At 34.6% G+C, this 19,189-nt stretch overlaps 1 protein-coding gene across 48 annotated transcripts in view; it reads right to left on the minus strand.

The window, feature by feature from the left end:
- ZBTB20 (zinc finger and BTB domain containing 20) overlaps positions 1-19,189 on the minus strand; it is an 830,234-nt gene that overhangs the window by 255,870 nt on the left and 555,175 nt on the right. For 5 of the 48 annotated variants that reach the window (XM_063602521.1, XM_063602527.1, XM_055110303.2 and 2 more), the window contains one exon: positions 11,623-11,775. The exons of 42 other annotated variants lie outside the window; for them this stretch is intronic. The gene's annotated coding sequence lies outside the window, so the exon portion shown is untranslated. Of the gene's footprint in view, positions 1-11,622; positions 11,776-12,550; positions 12,736-19,189 lie in introns of those variants that run through there. One more of the 48 variants, XM_055110301.3, reaches the window with a different exon arrangement.

A 19,189-nucleotide genomic window follows, 5' to 3' on the forward strand; every position in this document is an offset into this window, starting at 1 on the left:
TAAAGCAACTCTGCTATATAGATATTATTACTCTAACAGACATGAAAACTGTGGGTCAGAGAGCTGAAGTAACTTGTCAAAGATAATTCAGACAGTGTGCAGAGTTAGAATTTAAACTCAGGTCTGTATTTGTCTACGCAATATGGCTCCATAACCATTTCTTGGTTCTGCTGAATCTAACTTTATTTTAAAAATGAATAATCTTGCTTGAATGCTTTGTTAGCAAATAAGGAAAGCACCCTTTTTACTCTTCCTTCACATTCATTCATTGCATTACATATAGTACAATGAAAACAGGAGATGGTTAAGATTTTTTCAATGCAGATCTGGTTGCCTTTTCATATTGATTTGGACTGAGATAATTAAATTTGGGCTCTCAATCAAAGTGAAAGAATAAGCTATTTGCTATCTGAATAAGTATTTCTTATTAATTGATCAGACATGGATAAGGTGCGTTATTACAACTATATTTGTAAGGTATGATTTATGTTGTTCTACTGCATATTACTCTGTGCTGTTTTTCATTTTCTTGCACTTTGGACCTTTTGTTTTGTTTTTATGAATTTAGTCACAGTTGGTTGTGTGTTGAACTTTGTAAAAATGTAATACTAAGGAAATTAAAAAAAGAAAGAAAATATTTTCAAAATGATGTCAAAATCAAATCTACCCCTCACTAATTTCATTTGTAGGAAATGGAGAACAAAGTATTAGAAGCAGAATGCTTTCAAATAATCCTAATTACTTCAATGTGCAAATGCATTGACTAAATCGAAGCATGCGTTTAACACTTTGCACTTCAATTGTGCTTATTCATCTAAGTTCTATAGAGAGCAATTCTATAAAAAACAAGAGATATAGCCAGCCATTCCATAGTTACTGGGGGAAAACTATTGTTCTAAAATTCAAGCTTACCTCTCAAGTCAGCCCACTTTTGGACTAACGCAGATCATTAGGTCAAAGAACTCAAAATAACATAATTTACTGTAACTACTCAGGTTTTCCCAAATGACTCTGCCTTCCCTATTCTTTTTTTCTGCCTTCAGCGGGGTGGGGTGAGGACGTGGAGGAAGGAAAGCTTCTGTTAGCAAAGCCACAGAGTGGAAGCAGCAAGGCTTTTGGTAGTCAAGCCACACAGCATTAAGCAGGGCCAATCTTAAGGAATGATGCCATGGGGTTAGAGTGGTTTGTGATCAAGGCTGAGATGGAGTCATGATGGCAGGGTTACTTAGTACCTGGTCTAGGACCAGCTGCATCAGAACCACCTGCTGAGCATGTTAAAAAGACACATTTCAGGGTCTCACTCCAGAGCAAACCAACAGAATTAGTATCTCTTGAGGTGGAACTCAGATCTCCATTTTAAACAGGCTCCCCAAGTAATTCTTATGCTACTTAAGCCTCAAAGCACTGGCATATGCACTTAAGCTCTCTAATTCTATATCCAGCGACAGTCCTGCTGCTACACCTGTATACTCTGTCCCAGTCGTCGAGACATATGTGCAAGTCCAACTACTTGTCCTGGGAGGCATTAATGCTAATAATAATGGCCCAAGGGCTTAGCTAGGCATGATGCTATTTGACATGCAGTATCTCATCCAATCCCCACAGCAAACTACGAGACAAAGATGATTACTATTCTCATCTTTCAGATGAGAAAACTGAAATTCAGAGAGACTTAGTAACTTGTTCTGGGTGCCACAATAATAACTGAAAGAGCTCTGAAGAACTATACTACTGTACTTTAACTCAGCCCTGCAGAAAAATATCTTGAAAGATGTTTACTTCTAAAGGTGTTCATAACTTGGTGATATCATTATTCCAAAGAAACTTGCCTAGATGCTAGTAAGATAGATTATGGAATAACACACAAAGTGTAAGCATCTCTACCCAAGGAACTTTTCCTTAGATTATTTCATAGAGACTTAAACTCTCAAAAACTAGGCTAAGAATCCTTCATTAGTTCGTTCAACAATTATGCACTTTGCCAGAACCTGAGGTATACAAAGATAAACAGGACATAGTCTCTGCCTTCACTAGACTTACAGTTCTGAAAAAGAGACAAGCTTGTGTACAAATGGTTCTGGGTTAACTTATACAGTCAGTGGAGGCCTGAGGGAGAGAGAGTAGTTCATTCTCCTGGCAGAAGGAAAAGAGGGTGAGGTCTGTAAAGTTTTAGTTACTCCAGCACTATGCCATTGGCTAATGTAAGGAACTTGGATTTTAAAGATTATATTTTTACTTGTACAGTTTTGTTACTAAAGGGGCAGACTAAGTTACTTGTATATTTCGAGCCAATAAAACTTTATCTGGTTCATTCTCTCTGGCATCAAACTGGTTTTCTTTTTTGGGTAAATTTCTGGGTACAGAGCCAAGTAAGTTGTTATGTTTATTCATTCTTACACAGAGCAACCGAGATTCTATTCTTGAAATGAGTGCCTAATAAATTTTATCAGTAGTACTTTATTCCACCCAATAAAAGTGGTTCTTCCGTGACATACTGACTGTGCCCTTTATTTTCATTTGTTTCAATTACTCAGAATGCTATTATTAGATTTGCATATTTTCATAAGAGAAATTTAGAAATTAAAAATGATTGAAAACAAAGAACAATCTAGATTCTTTCCTTTGTGATAAGAGAGGATGATCCCATATACATGTAAATGTGGTTTGAGTATGTTAATCTTAGAAATGACTGAAGAAAATGACATTCTAAAGAAAATGAGGGCCAGGCATAGTGGTTCACGCCTGTAATTCCAGCACTTTGGGAGGCTGAGGCAGGTGGATCCCCTGAGCTCAGGAGTTCAAGACCACCCTAGGCAACATGGTGAAACCCTGTCTCTACTAAAATACAAAAAAGTAGCTGGGCTTGGTGGCACGCCCCTGTAGTCCCAGCTACTCGGGAGGCTGTGGCACAAAAATTGCTTGAGCCTGGGAGGTGTAGGTTGCAGTGAGCCAAGATCTGACACTGCATTCCAGCTTGGGCTACAGAGTGAGACTCCAACAAAAAAGAAAAAAAAAAAAAGAAAGAAAGACAGAAAGAAAGATGAAAGAAAGAAAAGAAAGAAACAGAGAGAGAGAAAGAGAGAAAGGGAAAAGAAAGGAAAAAAAGAAAAAAAGAAAAAAGAGAAAAAGAAAAAAGAAAAAAAAGAAAAGAAAAAAAAATGAGGTTCTGGAACATCGAAGTTCAGGCTAATCACTTAAGGCAAAGGTACAAGGATCCAAAAAAGAAAAAGAAATTATGAAATATGATATGATTCAGTTTGGGGAAACTGAAAATCTATGTATCCCATATTTTAGTAACTGAATAAATTGGAATCATACATGTATTCTTTTCTAAGCTGAATTATTACCAAATTTGAGATTCAGTGTTTAGATTATTTACTGCTTGCTTAAAACTTTTATTTTTCAAATTATCAGAGTATTTTTCAAGCATTAAGAAAGTTCAATAAAAAGGCAATAGAAATATCAAGTAATTCCACCATACAGAGATAACTCCTCTTTACATTTGAATGTATTCTCTTACATCATTATCGAATACTTTCATTTTTATATTTGGGATTATTTTAGGTATATATATTTATTTGTATCTTTTGGACCAGGAATTTTTAGTTGTGTTATTTTATAAACTTTTCCTAATAAAATATTGTTTAAAATAACTTTAAGAACTATCTAATTTGCATATATGATATGCGGTGATACATATGGATATTCAATAATTTAATAATTTCTCGAATTTTGTAATTTAAGATTTTAAAATCTTTTTTCTCTTTTATAAATGACATTGTGATAAACACCTCTGTACCTAAATCTTTGTCTGAGATTCTATTTCCTCTAGACAGATGCCTAGAAGTAAAATTAATGGGTCAGAGGACATATTTTTAAAGCAAGGTTCTGGATAACATAATGCTACATTACTTTGCAGAATTTTGTGTCAATATATAGATATCTACTATCACTATGAGTGTCTTTTACTATACCATTACCAGCACTGAGAATTACTATTTTTCATAAATCATGACTTTGAATCCTAGTGAATTATACTTTTTCATGTTTATTAGATATTTGTATTTCCTTTCATAATTTTTCTCTTTATATTCTTTTTAGCCATTCTATTTGACTGAACATATATCTCAATATCTTCATATCTGTTGCTTCAACTTCATTTCTGATTGTAACACCATAGTCTGAGCTCTCCTTACCTTGCTCTGAATGATGGCATCATGTCTGCCTGGTCTGTATTCCAGGTTTTTTCCATTCTGATTTATTCTGCACACTGATGCCCAACAGTTATTTTGAAAATATGCTTTCATCATGTCAGTCCTGATCAAGAACCTATGACAGCTCCTGGTTATTTATCTATCAGCTACATTCAACTGCCTCATTCAGGGGAAAATTCATCCCATTCTTGGATATTCCCTTATGAGTTCTGTTGAATAATTTAGGTTATTGCTATATGGACCCTATATGCACTTATGTTTTTATAAGTGGGTATTTCTATATAAAGACAGAGAGACACAATGTGGAGTACTAGAACACAAGAACTGGAAAGGGCTTTAAAGTACATCAAAACCAACTGTCTACATTTATAAATAAAAAAAAGTGGCCTACAGAGTTTAATGAACTACCCATGGTCATGGAGCCAATTAAATGACAGAACTAGGACTAGAAACTAAGTTGCATTATTCTCTTTTAGTGACTTTTAGATAGAGAATAATAAAAGTCATTTTTACAATTTAAAAAATAGAAACAGCTAGGAAGGCAGTTTAATTTCAATCTGTTGTTATGTATAAAAGATTGTTAAAATCATGCCACATAGAAGGCTTGAGTGTTCTTTTAACATGAATAATATGTACTTCTTATAAATCAATCAAATGTATCATTAGAATTTCCATAAAATTTGCACATCTGCAAATGACCTAGTTTATTTATACTTTGCTTTTTTCCTTGCTAATCTATATTGTTTTATTTAATCTGCTTTGCCACAATAAAAGCACAGTATTTTTTATCCTAGTGTATTGCAGATTTTCACTAAGTTTCTTAATAATATCAATAAAAAATCCAATTTTCCCAGCAAATTCATATAAAAGATTTCTTTTGACTATAGTTAGGGATTTGAAGAACTACCCTTAAAAAAAAAAAAAAAGGAACTACTTCAAAATGCCTCTATTTAAATAGTAAACAACACGAACTATTGTGGAAGAATGTGGGCTGTCATCCATTTAATATGATATGATGATTGCTATATATATTCAAGAATCCCACTGTATTTGCCAAATGAAAACTTAACGGTAGTCACTGGTTTAGAAACGAGAGTTACCAAATATATTTATTATTTGTGGAAGAGGGGTAGGGCATAAGAGGTAAATGTGGAAATAGCCATGAATGGACCTAACTTTGATAGAAGCTCACTGATTTCAAAGGGCTGATTAACAAAGCATGTGTTTGCCTAACAAAATAATTGACAGAAAAGGTATTTATTAAATCATAAGGTGATTCAACTGTTTATAAAATACAAGGTTTAAACAAAATGGTAGTGCATCAGCAGCAATGAGAGCTCAGCTATGTTTTCTTTCTCTGTGTGTGCATGTGTGTAACCAAACAGGTCCACCATTCACTTAACACTCAACCAATATTTATTAAGCACCTACTTTGTGCTAGAAACCCTCTACTATCCAAAATAGTAACCCTGTTATTTTGTTACAGAATACTTGACTACTCTGGACTACTGTAAAATAAAAATTAATAATAATTTAGCCGGGCGTGGTGGCTCACGCCTGTAATCCCAGCACTTTGGGAGGGCAAGGCGGGCAGATCATGAGGTCAGGAGATCGAGACCATCCTGGCTAACACGGTGAAACCCCGTCTCTACTAAAAATACAAAAAGAAATTAGCCAGGCGTGGTGGCGGGTGCCTGTAGTCCCAGCTACTCCGGAGGCTGAGCAGGAGAACGGCGTGAACCCGGGAGGCGGAGCTTGCAGTGAGTCGAGATCGCGCTGCTGCACTCCAGCCTGGGTGACAGAGCAAGACTCCGTCTCAAAAAAAAAAAAAAAAAAAAAAATTTATACCTGATATAAGCTGTTATAACAAAAATAATAAATTGAGTGATAAGAGGAGACAGATGAAACAGCATCCTAAATTTCTCATTTCATGTAGGATACTACTTCATTAATGACAATAATTAAACAGGCTTGAATGTTTTTCAGAAAAATAACAGTGATTATTACCGAAAGAATAAACTGTACTTTAAAACTTCAAATTGCTAGATTGATAAAAGCTAAAAAGGTAATCACACATCAAAAAAGACAGAGAGAGAGTGAGAGTGAGAAAGTGAGTGAGAATAGACCAAGCAAGCATAAAAACATAGAAAATGTAAAAAAGATTCATGAGATAGGACTAGATATATTTTTTACAAAACGAATATTAATTTAATTAACATTAAAAATAATAACCATAATAATTTTAAAAGATAACAAAACATAATTTAACCATAGGATAGCAGTTTAAGGACACTAGTTTTGGTAGCAAAAACAGGATTCAAATATTATTTCTGCCATTTACTTGTTATAATCTCTTTCCTACTGGTGTATTTATTTAGACTATTTACCTCAACTTTCTGCTCTAAAAAATGGAAATAAGAATAACTGAACGTAGAAAGGATTGGGAAAAAATAATATGTAATGCTTAGTGACCAGCACAACTAAACATTCAATAACTGTAATTTGTAACATTATGTGTTTTAAATGATGTATCTAACTATGTACCCATATAAATTTAAAAAAAAAGAAAAAAATAGAAAAATGGTGCTGATAGATTTTCTCAATGCAGAGTTGCCACAAGCCTTCAATTTGTGAAAAACTCAATATCTGCGAAGTGCAATAAAGCAAAGCACAATAAAAATAATATAAAAAACATAATAAAGAGAGATAAGAATCAAAGGAGTATTGTCCAAGATGTATTGTTACCTTAAAAATTCCATGAAATATAAAATGTGAAAATCACAGAAACACAGTCAGACTTAAAAAGAAGATGATTAATTACAGAAAGCTACTAAAAGCAGCCCATGGTGCTGAAGCCATAGGCCTGCTGAAATCTGGATCTAGAATCACATCGAGATACCTAGAATTCTAGCTCTTTAGAGTAATGAGGTCAAAACGGCTCCATTTGAAATGGTGGACCTGAACCTGGCTTACTACTTTATCACGAGGCTGCAAAAATTTGGCCAACTACTGCCTGGGGAAACAGCTTATATAGGGCTGCAGGACCTGAGAGCTGGAAGAATAAAGATACAGCATTATGATAAAATATTCATATACGAATGAAGCTGAAAGCTACCATTGTAAGATCTGGATTGGGACTGAGAAGATCCAGATAAAGGCAACTGTAAAACCCCTAGTTAGGGACATGTGAACAAAACAAAACAAACAAAACAAAACCTGTAAAACAAAATTCTAAAGCATAACCAAGTAATGGTAAGAAAATCAATCAATAATTGTAACATTCACTCCAGATAAATTTGATTTTATGAAATTATCTGACAATGACCTCAGCATGAATATGCTTGAGATGCTTAGTGATAAAGTACTCATACCTAAAAAAGAACAAGAAATGATTAAAGATAGAAATAAAATAAGAATAGGTGAATAAGAGTAAAACTTAATCAGAAATCTTAAAAAATTAAAAATGTTCATTAATATAAAAGTACAATAAATGAAATAAAGGAATTTCAAGGAAAGAATTAAGTGTATTGGAAGGTAATGCTAAGGAATTCACTCAGAAAAAAATTGTAGCAAGAAGAATTAATTTTTTGAAAATGAAATAGCAATTGAGATACTAATCAGTAAGCTGATTAGAAAATACCAATGTTTATCTTATAAGAATTCCAGAAAAAGAAAATGGAAGTAATGACAAAGGAACAATAAAGAAAAGGATAATAGCTGAGAATTTTCCAAAATTGGAGTCCTGAGATTAATAAGTATATCCTGAGTTCATGACTAATAATTCAAAATAAATCCACGTCCAGACACATTTCAGAGAAACTACAAGATATTTAGGATATAGAATAACTTTTAAAAGCTACCAGGAGAAAAAGCAGATTATTTATAAAGAAATAAAAACAGATTGATAGATTTCTCTTAATTAAGAATAGTTGACAGAACAATAGTCTAAGATATAATTGAGTAATGTCTTTAAAATACTCAACAAAAAATACCCAGATAAATTGCTATTTAAGATAAAAAACAAAATAAGTACATTTTTAGTTATATGAAATATATGTATTACCCAAGGTCCTCATTAAATAATTGCCAAAAAAATGTAATAAGAAAAGTGCACCCAGAAAGGAAGCCACAGGATCTAAGAATGGTAGGCATAGTAATATCTAAAAATATTAGTAAATATAATTAAGCATTGATTATAGACAACAGTGATCACCACTTTTGAATATGGTTAAACACAAATAGGTAAAACTAAAACTTCATACACAATTATAGTAACAAGATTGATACTTAATAGGTAATTAAAAGATACTATGCTAACCACCTTTTTTATACTAAGAAGAAGGTCAGAAATACTAAAAGGTCGACTTTATATTTTCTTAGAAAAATACATAGTTCAGCATACACAAAAGAATTTTAGAATTAGTGCTAAAGAAACAGATAAACCACCTACAGATTTCAAGCCAGAAGTAAAATCCATGTACCAGATAAAATCACAAAATAAGCTAAAAAAAGTTTTTCAATTAAAACCATATAAAACACATCATTTTATTTTAATGCATTTAAATTCAGAAATAAATAATAAAAATAGAGCAAATATGTTTACAAAGTAAAAGCATACCCTTCTAAATACCTCAAGGGTTAAAAATAAAACAGATATTATGAAATATTTAAAATTGAACAAAACTACATATCAAAACATGGTATGCAGCTAATGAGAAACCAGGAGAAAAATTTAGAGTCTGAAATTCATTTTTAAAGATAATAAAAATTATTGAAAGTAAAAGGGTAATAATTCAATTCAAGAATCTAGAAAAAGAAAAATGGCCTAAAAATATAAAAAAAAAAGAAGGAAGGAAATAACGCTAATGCTGATAAAAGCAGAAAGTAATGACTTAGACTACAAATAAATAATAAAGTAGATAAGCAGAACCAAAAGCCAGTTTTTGTAAAGAAGTAAATGAAACAGAAAAATGTCTAGTGTCTAATAAAAGAAAGCAGAAGGGTCAAATCAATGATATTAGGAATAAGAGGGGAACATAAGGACAAAAAATTAAAAATCATAAGAATATATAAATAACTTTATACAAATAAATTGAAGTATAAACTGTGAACTGTATTTAAAAAAATAACTTCCCAAAACTGACTAGAGAAGAATCAGAAATTTCCTCTGTGGTTATTGGTTTATTCTAATACTCAAGTCTGCCTACCTACAACCTACTGATGAAAATTACTAAGTTCAGATGACAAATACTCAGAATAAATAATCCCAATAATATGAAAACTGTTTAAGATATAGAAAAAAATGAAATGTTACTCAGCTTATTTTGTGAGGCTAGTATTGTCACAGCAAAACTCTATAGTAACAGTTAAAAAAAAAATTTAAAGATTGATCTCCCCATGTAAACATACTACATGTCAGTAAATTAAACTCAATAGTAGATTAAAAAATACACCAAGAGCAAGAATATTTTTTCCAAGAATATAAAAACTGTTTAATATCAGGAAATGTATTAATATCTTATAAAATATTAACATAGTAGTGGAAAATTTTATCATATTATTGATGCAGAAAATGCATTAGATAAAATTTAACTAGTATTTCTGATTAAAAACACTTAGCAAACTATAAATAGTTTAGGAACATATTAAGAACTTCCTTAATACAATAATTTCGATTTCTCAAAATCCCAAGCAAATGTTATGTTTCTAAAACATTTCCATTAAAATAAGAAACAGAAAAGATATTCTTAACATGACTATCCTATTCACACTATACTGAGATTTAGTAATGCAATATGACAGGAAAAAATTGAACATTTAAGAATTAGAATTTAAGAGAATGACTGTCATTATTTACTGCTGACATACATGTTGCTGTAGAAAACTTAAGAGAATTTACCAGTTTAGTTATTCAAAGTAGTAAGAGAGCTCAGCAAAGTTGCTGAATATATAACAATAATAACCAATAAACAATGAAATGGAAAACAGATATGAATATAATAGTGTAAGAATCTAAGTTATATGAGGAAAAATTTTACAAAATAGGTTCATGAAATTTATGATGGAAATTTTAAAACATGATATAGGATATGAAGATGATCACAAATAGAGGGATATAGTATGTCACTGGGCAGCAAGACACATTATAAAAATGTCAATTCTCCCCAGATTATTTTCTAATGTTAATGTAATTACAAATAAAATTCAGCAAGACTTTTGCCAAACTTGACCAACTAGCCCTAAAACTCATATTGAATAGCAAAAGACCAAGGGAGCTAAAAGAATCTTAAAAAGGAACAAGGTAGAGAGACTTATCTTACCAAGTAAAAAGAATATTATAAAGCTATGGTAATTAAGGGTTATGGTGTTAGTACAAGGATAGAAAAACAGTCCATCGGATCAAATAAAGATCATATAAACAGATTTGATATAGGCAAAAGATGGCATTACAAATTAGTTAATAAAGAATGACTAATTTTTTAAATAATGCTGGGATAATAGGGTTATCCATATGGAAAAAGAATAAAATAGGGTGCATGTAGGGTACCAGAACCAAAAATAATTCCAGAAGGATTAGAGATCTAAATGTAAATGGGAAACCTTTAAAACTGTTAGAAGAAAATACAGAAAGGTAAATGACCTTGGCATGTGAAAGGATTTCTTAAATGACATAAAAGCACAAATTATGAAGGAAAATATCAATAAACCTAGCTGAGTTAATATTAAAAAGCTTTATAAAAACAAATACTACTAAAGCCACAGTTAAAAGGGCACCTACAAATTGGGAAAAAATCTTTGTAATCTCTATGGCCCAAAATATGAAAATCCAGAATATTACAACAACAGCAACAACTAATACCAAAAACCAAATCAAGCCAAACAAAACTCTTCCAAAATAACAACAGCACAACAAATAACCCAACAGAAAGATGGACAAAAGATGCAAATTAGGCAACACAGAAGAGAAAATCCCAATGGCTTACAACTAAAAAAAAAAAAAAAGTTAATGAGATATTATTTAATTCCGATCAGACTGACAAAAATTTTAAAAAGTCTGACCATCACAAATGTTGTGAAGCATGTGGAGAAGCTCTCATAGATTGTTACTGAGAATATAAATTGGTACGAATACATTGGAGAGAGGTTTTACAATACCTAGTAAAGTTCAAAATGCATATTTCTTAAAGTTTAGCAATTCTACTTCTATGTATATATGTCTATAAAAATGTTAACTGTGGTCTTGTTTGTGATTGGGAAACAATTAAAATAATGTCCAACAATGAGAGAATTGATAAATAAATTTTAGTAATACATACAGAAGAATACATTTCATATAAACCAAAATATATGGCTTATGTAAAACTAATTCATGATGATAGAGGTTACAGTGGTTTTGCTTGTTCTTTACCTTTTGTTAAAACTTTGGAAAATTTCACCTTCAAGGGGCACATACAATGGATTCTTCTTAGGTATTATAAATATTCTGTACCTTGGGTTGGGTGTTGTCACATGTATACTCATCAAGGTATACACTTAATTTGTCTAGTTCACTGTATGTAACCTATAATAAAATAATAAAAAATAGGTTCAGAAACAAATGTTCCAAATTATTAAACTTCGTTTAACCTGGGTTCTGGATTCTTGTATTTCATATTATCCTTTATACTTCCATGTGTTTTAATTTTTTTTTTTTTTTTTTAAAGACAGAGTCTCACTCTGTCCACCAGGCTGGAGTGCAATGGTGCCATCTCAGCCCACTACAACCTCCGCCTCCTGGGTACAAGCAATTCTCCTGCCTCAGCCTCCCGAGTAGCTTACAGGCACGTGCCACCACGCCTGGCTAATTTTTGTATTTTTAGTAAAGACAGGGTTCTGCCATGTTGGCCAGGCTGGTCTCAAACTCCTAACCTCAAGTGATCTGCCCACTTTGGCCTCCTAAAGTGCCAGGATTATAGGCGTGAGCCACCACACCCAGCCTGTGTTTTAAATATTTTACATTACAAAATGTATAAGGCAAACACCATAGATTTTCCTAACTAGAATTAATCGAGGTAAAGGAAAGCACTAGTGTCATCTTCTCTTCACTATCTCTGATAATAGAGCCCAATATTAGTAAGCACTTCACAGCGAAACATGCCTACGAAGTGATTATTTTGTTGAATCAAAAGCAAAAGTTTTCACTCACTTCTTGACTGACTATAGAATCTCAGGCTTCCTTAAGTGAGTGACCAGAGGGATATATTGTTGATATAGACAGATGCTGCCAATGCACAAAGATCATCCTTTTAGGTTTTTCAGTTGATGAAGTGAGGCATGCATTGCCAGACTTTACTTACATGAATTAACAGAATCAACAGGTGATTTGGTATCAGTACTGCTATTGGCTGGCGGGTTTCACCTCTGGTTTCAGAAAAGAAAGAGATGATACCTTTTCAATGCTGCATTTCAAGTCAACCATATGAAAAGCAAAGTTTTATTCCAGTCACTTTTCTTCCTCTCACAATGTGGAAGAAAAGTGCCAGCCACTGCTACTCTAACCACTAACCATGGTACAGATGTTTGAAAAATGTGAAACAGAGAAATGAAACAAAAAGGAAATCCTCAAAAATTAAGTTTCGCATAAGTGAAAAATACAGTATTTATGTATCATAACTGCAATAAGATCAATGGACTTTTTTCTCTTGTATTAAACAAAAATAAACACAAACATTGATTTTTTGACTTAGTGTTTTGTTGAAACCAACAATTACAAGGACCAACTCAAACATGGCTAAAAGTGGGAATAAAAATAAGATTTCTTTTATCCTGATAAAAGATTTTTTATCGCCAAGAACGTTACAGTATGACCTACTTAAGTGAATACTTATTAAAGAAACAGATTCATTTAAAAAACATGTTTTTAGGTAAATAGGAACGGTGCAAGTGTTTCTTTGAAATCTTACAAAAGATAAAAATTGAACTAACTAACATTCCTTACCCTATGCAAATAAGAAATGGCTTAGAAAGAAATGTCTTCAAACTGTTGAAATGTATATTCCTTAGTTGGTGTAACCAATGTGAGGTCTCAGTTACTATAATAGCAAATGTCCTGTTAGATTTAAGCACATCAGTGCAAATTATTAAAATGAGACTGTCTTTGTTTAAAAGAAAGCTTTAAAAAATGTAATGTAATCTCTGAGGGAGTATTGCCTGAAATGAAAGTTTTAGGCCTAGCTCTGCCACAATCCTATTGCTCATCTTGGTTCATCTGATTAAACATCTTTGGGTCTCAAAATTCACATACATTCACATTTCTAAAGTGAGTGTGATATAAAGTCATAGCTTGATCATCAAACTCCTTTCTAGCCCTAAAATTCTACGTATCTAATGAGATTAATTTATCATGAGGTGTTTTTCTTCTTTCCTTTGTTAATTTCCTTACAATAAATAGACAAATAAATGATCAAATAAGCAAATAAATAAATATTAAAAACACATACACACAGTGATAGCTATCCATCTGAACAGGAAGAAAGACTTTTTTTGTTTGCCATTATCTATCCCCTAATGTGTATTTAAAAAGAGAGCTCCCACAGAAAAGATTTTTATTTTTTTCTAAATCAAAAATAGCGTATCATTTATTTGGCATTTAAGTTCTACTAAGAAGGAAAACACAAAATCATTATGGAAATCCTATTAGGAACTTTAGAAAGAAAAAGCTGATGAAATTCCATTTACAATTCAAATTGTTCATTCACGTATTTCCTTTTGCAGAAACTTTAAATGCTGCCTCAAACTATCTTCACCTCTTTTTCCAGGGACAATATCCCTAACTCTGTAAAAAAAAAAACAAGGCTCTCTTCTCACACCCTTCCCACCTGTCCTCTGAGGTAGTTGTTCCACAAAGCTAAGGTATAGATTACATCAAGAGATATTTGGGATGGGAGTAAAACATTTCACCCTGGAGACAGTAATGTGTGCAATTTGCCAAGTCTAAAAGAAAGTTAAGCCTCATCACCACTTTGGCAAGAAATGTGGTTCTCATGGATGGACAATGATTATCATTTTTACACAGAACTTTTGAAAATGAAAGTACCTGGGGCACCAGCCAGAAAATAAGTACGAGAATGCAAGTTTTTTGCGTCAATATTTAAATCAGACAAAACACTATCAGTGTACCCTTAACAGACCTGAAGCGTCTAGAAAGAATACAAGGCAGCTGACACCTTGGTGAATAAGAGCAGCTCAGTTTTATGAAAAGGCCAAAGTCTTAGGGCAAACTCTCTGTTGTTCCAAGTGCTGATATACCTATGGCATCAACAAAGGCAAAACACCATAGGGGGCAATAGGCAAGGCTTCTCTTACAGGCAAGGCTCCTGTTAAAGGCTGGGACCCTCTGGACTACACACTCGAGGAACCCCAAGTGTGGGTCCCTGAGGGGAGGAAGTTTCCTCAAACAGAACGGCGAGAGGCTGAAGTTACACAGTGCAGGAGTACTCCCTGCTGGCAGCTGAGGTTGGAAATGAACTGGTGATGTCCTAGAGAGGGCTGCTTAAATTTTCTATGAGGAGGCTAATGGAGATAACTGCTCTTGAGGGGACAAGAGCATGGGTCTGATTAGGTTTAGATAACTCCAGATATTATGCTGAGTGAGGAGGAGGTTAAGGGAAGCCACTGATGACAGGAACTCCAACAATTGACAAAAACTATGTGTAGAGCTGGTATATACAATTTTCATTTAAGTTTCCCATCTCATATCATTCTATAAAGCATACACAGCCGTATGTGCACATGTGTGTGGGGTTCAGAGGATGCAGGAAGAAATCTATTTCTGTGCAGTTCATTTTACCCCTGCAAGAACAATCTTTGAAACCGTCTAATGTATTCACATTTATGTTTTACAAGGAATCCCTTCCATACTTCTAATGGACCTGCCTGGTATGCCCCCTGTACCACTATACCTAATCCCTAGGCAGGTGGTCTTTGTATGGGCCTGGGGCAACCACACTGGTTTCTCCCCAGTGCTCTGCTCTGTTAGGGTTCTTCTGCATAATAAAATGAAGGTCAAAATGGTAGCCTGCTAAAAGCAGCAGTATTTCAGTTGCAGGAATAACTTGCTTGTCATCAACTTGTTAATGCAATAGTCAAACATTTCTCTGACATGTACAGTATCAGCTAACTTCAGCAGATAAAGGGTCTAGAACAGGAAGATGCTGCAGATGCTTTAGCTCGGAGGAAGGCTTAGCAGAGCCAAAACGTCAGCAGGGCCTGTTTGTTCCATACTTTCCATCGGGCTCTGTGAAAGAAATGTTAGATTACTGCAATGACAAGTTTGTGACAAGCAAGTCATTTGTGCAACTGGTGCGCTCCTGTTTTTATCTGTTTACCATTCAGACTTGTGAATGCCATTTCAAGCACTTAGAGGATTTCTGGCTCCCATTAAGGGGAAATGGTTCCTCCATGTTTAGAATTTTCTACCTCAAAGAGAATTACTAAGCAATTATTTGTTCCTGTGGTCAGTGTCACACAAAAGCACTCTTGAGTTGTTTAGTTGGATTCTGAATCATGAAATGAAGTCCTGAAGACTGGATAGCTTGGAGCATCAAAAACTTCCCATCTAGTTTATTGGAATGACTACAAAGCAAGCCTGTGAGAGTCAATAAAATTATGGCCAGCTTGAAATACCTTGCCCTTTTGCTCTGGGATCATATATCAAGGCCATATGCTTCAAGCCACATAAACTCACTTGTAACAAGTAGATCCTGAGAAGCTAAGGCCTGGCGATGTCACACTGACATGTGATCTAGCATATGACTGTTTTGGTGACAAGGACCACTTTAGCTGTTGAGAAGAGAATTTCCACTGACTTCTCTCTATACCTTGTGGTAACTATAGGGTCAATACTAATCCAGAGAACATTTTAACTGTGGTAAAATAAAGTAATATAATATCAAATTAATAACTAGGGCCATCCTCACTAGGCTGACTTTTTAATAGTGAATGGAGACCCTGGCAGATTTGAGATCAAGAATTCAAGATCCTCTCATGAGATTCTTCACCTGAAGTTGCTGAGTTTCTTCAAGTCATTTTAACCTCCTGGGAGGAAGGTAGAAAATAACAGCACATGTTCCTTTCCATCTGACATAAATGGTCTCAGGGTCAATATTACAAAAGATGAAGAGTGCCTTCAGAACTCAAGAACAAGAATGATACTCTCTAAACATCATTTATTCTTTCTACAATTTTACATTTTTGCCCATTGTTGGTACTGAATTTATACATAACTCTAGGTATAACTCCCTTTTTTTTTTTTTTTTTTTTTTGAGATGAAGTCTCACTCTTGTCACCCAAGCTGGAGTGCAATGGTGTGATCTTGGCTCACGGCAACCTCCATCTCCCGGGTTCAAGCGATTCTCCTGCCTCAGCCTCCTGAGCAGCTGGGACTACAGGCACCCACCACCACACCCGGCTAATTTTTGTATTTTTAGTAGAGACGGGGTTTCACCATGTTGGACAGGCTGGTCTCGAACTCCTGACCACAGGCGATCTGCCCACCTCGGCCTCTCAAAGTGCTGGGATTATAGGTGTGAGCCACCGTGCCTGGCCCAATTCTAGGTATAACTCTTAAAGAACATAACAGAATGAGGCTTTGAAGCAGACACAGATGTACACTATCTGGGGAAGCAAGTCAAAGCCGGAACAGGTGGAATGTCAAGGACTAGACAAAAGTAATGATGTAAAGTGAAGCAGAGCTTAGAAAGGGCTACTAGAGAATGTTACAGAAAGCGAAAATAGTACTCAATGAATAAAAATTTTATTGTGAATGATCCTGTGCCAGACACTATGTGTATTATACAATTTACATGTGTAATTTAATCATTACAATAATTCTATGGCATATGCATGCTCAATATTTTTTCAGATGTGAGAACTAAAATGTAGGGATTTAAGTACTTCACACCATAAATATGTAAGCTGCAGAGATTTGAAAACCAGTTGTCCATTGTTCCAAAGCCCATGTACTCTTAACCATAGAAGAACGAAAGTCATTTCCACTGCCTCCAGAAGCCTTTTCTCTCTTGCTTACTGGAAAACATTTCAGTCTGGAAATACAGGAATTCACTAATTTGATACAAAAGGGCCAGTGAGAAGATTCTAGCTCCATCTGTATTGCCATCCTTGTTAGGCCTCTGAGAAAGCTGAGTTTCATCAAGATGTCATTCCTTTCTCCAGGCCTGACCTATTCCTACTTTAATGCACTGGGGAAGAGGTAAGCGATTCTAACCTAATCACATATCTCTGTGCTATGAATGGAGGGTGTTTGGCGGCATCTCCTTGTGTCCATGACAATTCCTTTCTCTCTCTTCATGTGTATAGCCTTTAGTTCATCCTACTCTTTGCTCCCATATTACTTCCAGGGGGCCTTCTTTTGTCACTTGTCTGCTATTCTGTTTTAGGTGGGGGAAGGGGCGGACAGCTTTCTTACCATGACAAGGATCACTGAAACAGTCTCAACTTCAAACTTTGCACAGAATGTATCCTTTGTTCGGTCTTCTGCTTTGTTTCTCTTTAATGATAGCTTTGCCATGAGTCCCATTCGTATGTAACTCAGAACTATGCAAATCAAGCTGGTAAGCAAGCATTTGCAGTTACTCAGTCTTAAAATGAATATGTGTCCACCCAGTGGAAACCTGAGTGAGGAATGTCTCCTGAACATTATGTGTAGAATGGCTCCTTTCCTTGATGGGTGGCAAAGAATAAACTCAGTGAGATCTGCATTATATTCCCTGGTCTCTTTTAGTGTATGCTCAGAGTGGGTCACAAGAGTGGTTTTAGCTTATGTAAAATTTTTTCTTATAGTATTTCCAATTTTTTTTAACTTCTTGAGGTCTCCCAAACACAGAATTCTTAATAGCTACTGAAAAATCCCCATGCCTGAAGAATCCTAAGATCCCAGGGCAAAAATATGGTAAAGAACATTAAACAACCCATGGTCTGGGTCTTAATCTGGTGCTCACAGTGATCATTCAGTCTCTGCTGCATACCACCAGGGCACGGAACTCTCCACTGTAGGATACTTCTGTCTGTTCTGTTCTTCCTTATGCTGAATCTTAATCCGTATTAGTCTGTTCTCATGCTGCTATGAAGAAATACCCAAGACTGGGTAATTTATAAAGAAAAGAAGTTTATATGACTCAGTTTCGCATGGCTGGGGAAGCCTCAGGAAACTTACAATCATGGCAGAAGGCACCTCTTCACTGGGCAACAGGAGAGAGAATGAGTGCTGAGCAAAGGGGGAAAAGCCCCTTATAAAACCATCAGATCTCATGAGAACTCACTCACTATCATGAGAAAATCATGGGGGTAACTGCTTCCATGATTCAATTACTTCCCGCCAGGTCCCTCCCACGACACATGAAGATTATGGGAACTACAATTCAAGATGAGATTTGGGTGAGGACACAGCCAAACCATATCATAATCTATCTTTCTAAAATCCCCCCAGTGCGTCTAGTTCTTTCTCACCCTAAATTTCAGTTCAGAGCTTCAGAAAATTATTAGTTTAATGACTCATTTAATGACAACCCTTGTGTGTATCACATACCAACAACTGGGTTTAGATTGTCCTGCCTTGTCCCTTTCTCCTCACCCAACATGATTTAAATTCCCACTCTATCCCTCTGACAAGCCGGGGAGAAATAAAAGCCAGTCACACCCATTTCTCATTTCCATTTGGATGCAGGTAGTACTGGTGGCAAAGCATTCTTAATCTCTTTGATTTTCTGTCCTATTCTGTGGAAAATCTTTCCTGACAACCTCAGGCATCTTTGATTGATATGGCTATTTATAGATTGACCATTTAATTTATTGTCCAAGCAGGGACACTTTTGACAGTGAAAGGGCCTTATAAATAATTATACCAAGACTACAGGCTTAAACAAGAACTGTCCCAGGCAAACTTACATAACACCTTGCATATACTTTTACTTCAATAC

Source organism: Pan paniscus, chromosome 2 (assembly GCF_029289425.2).
Source record: "Pan paniscus chromosome 2, NHGRI_mPanPan1-v2.0_pri, whole genome shotgun sequence".
Classification (NCBI taxonomy): Eukaryota; Metazoa; Chordata; class Mammalia; order Primates; family Hominidae; genus Pan; species Pan paniscus.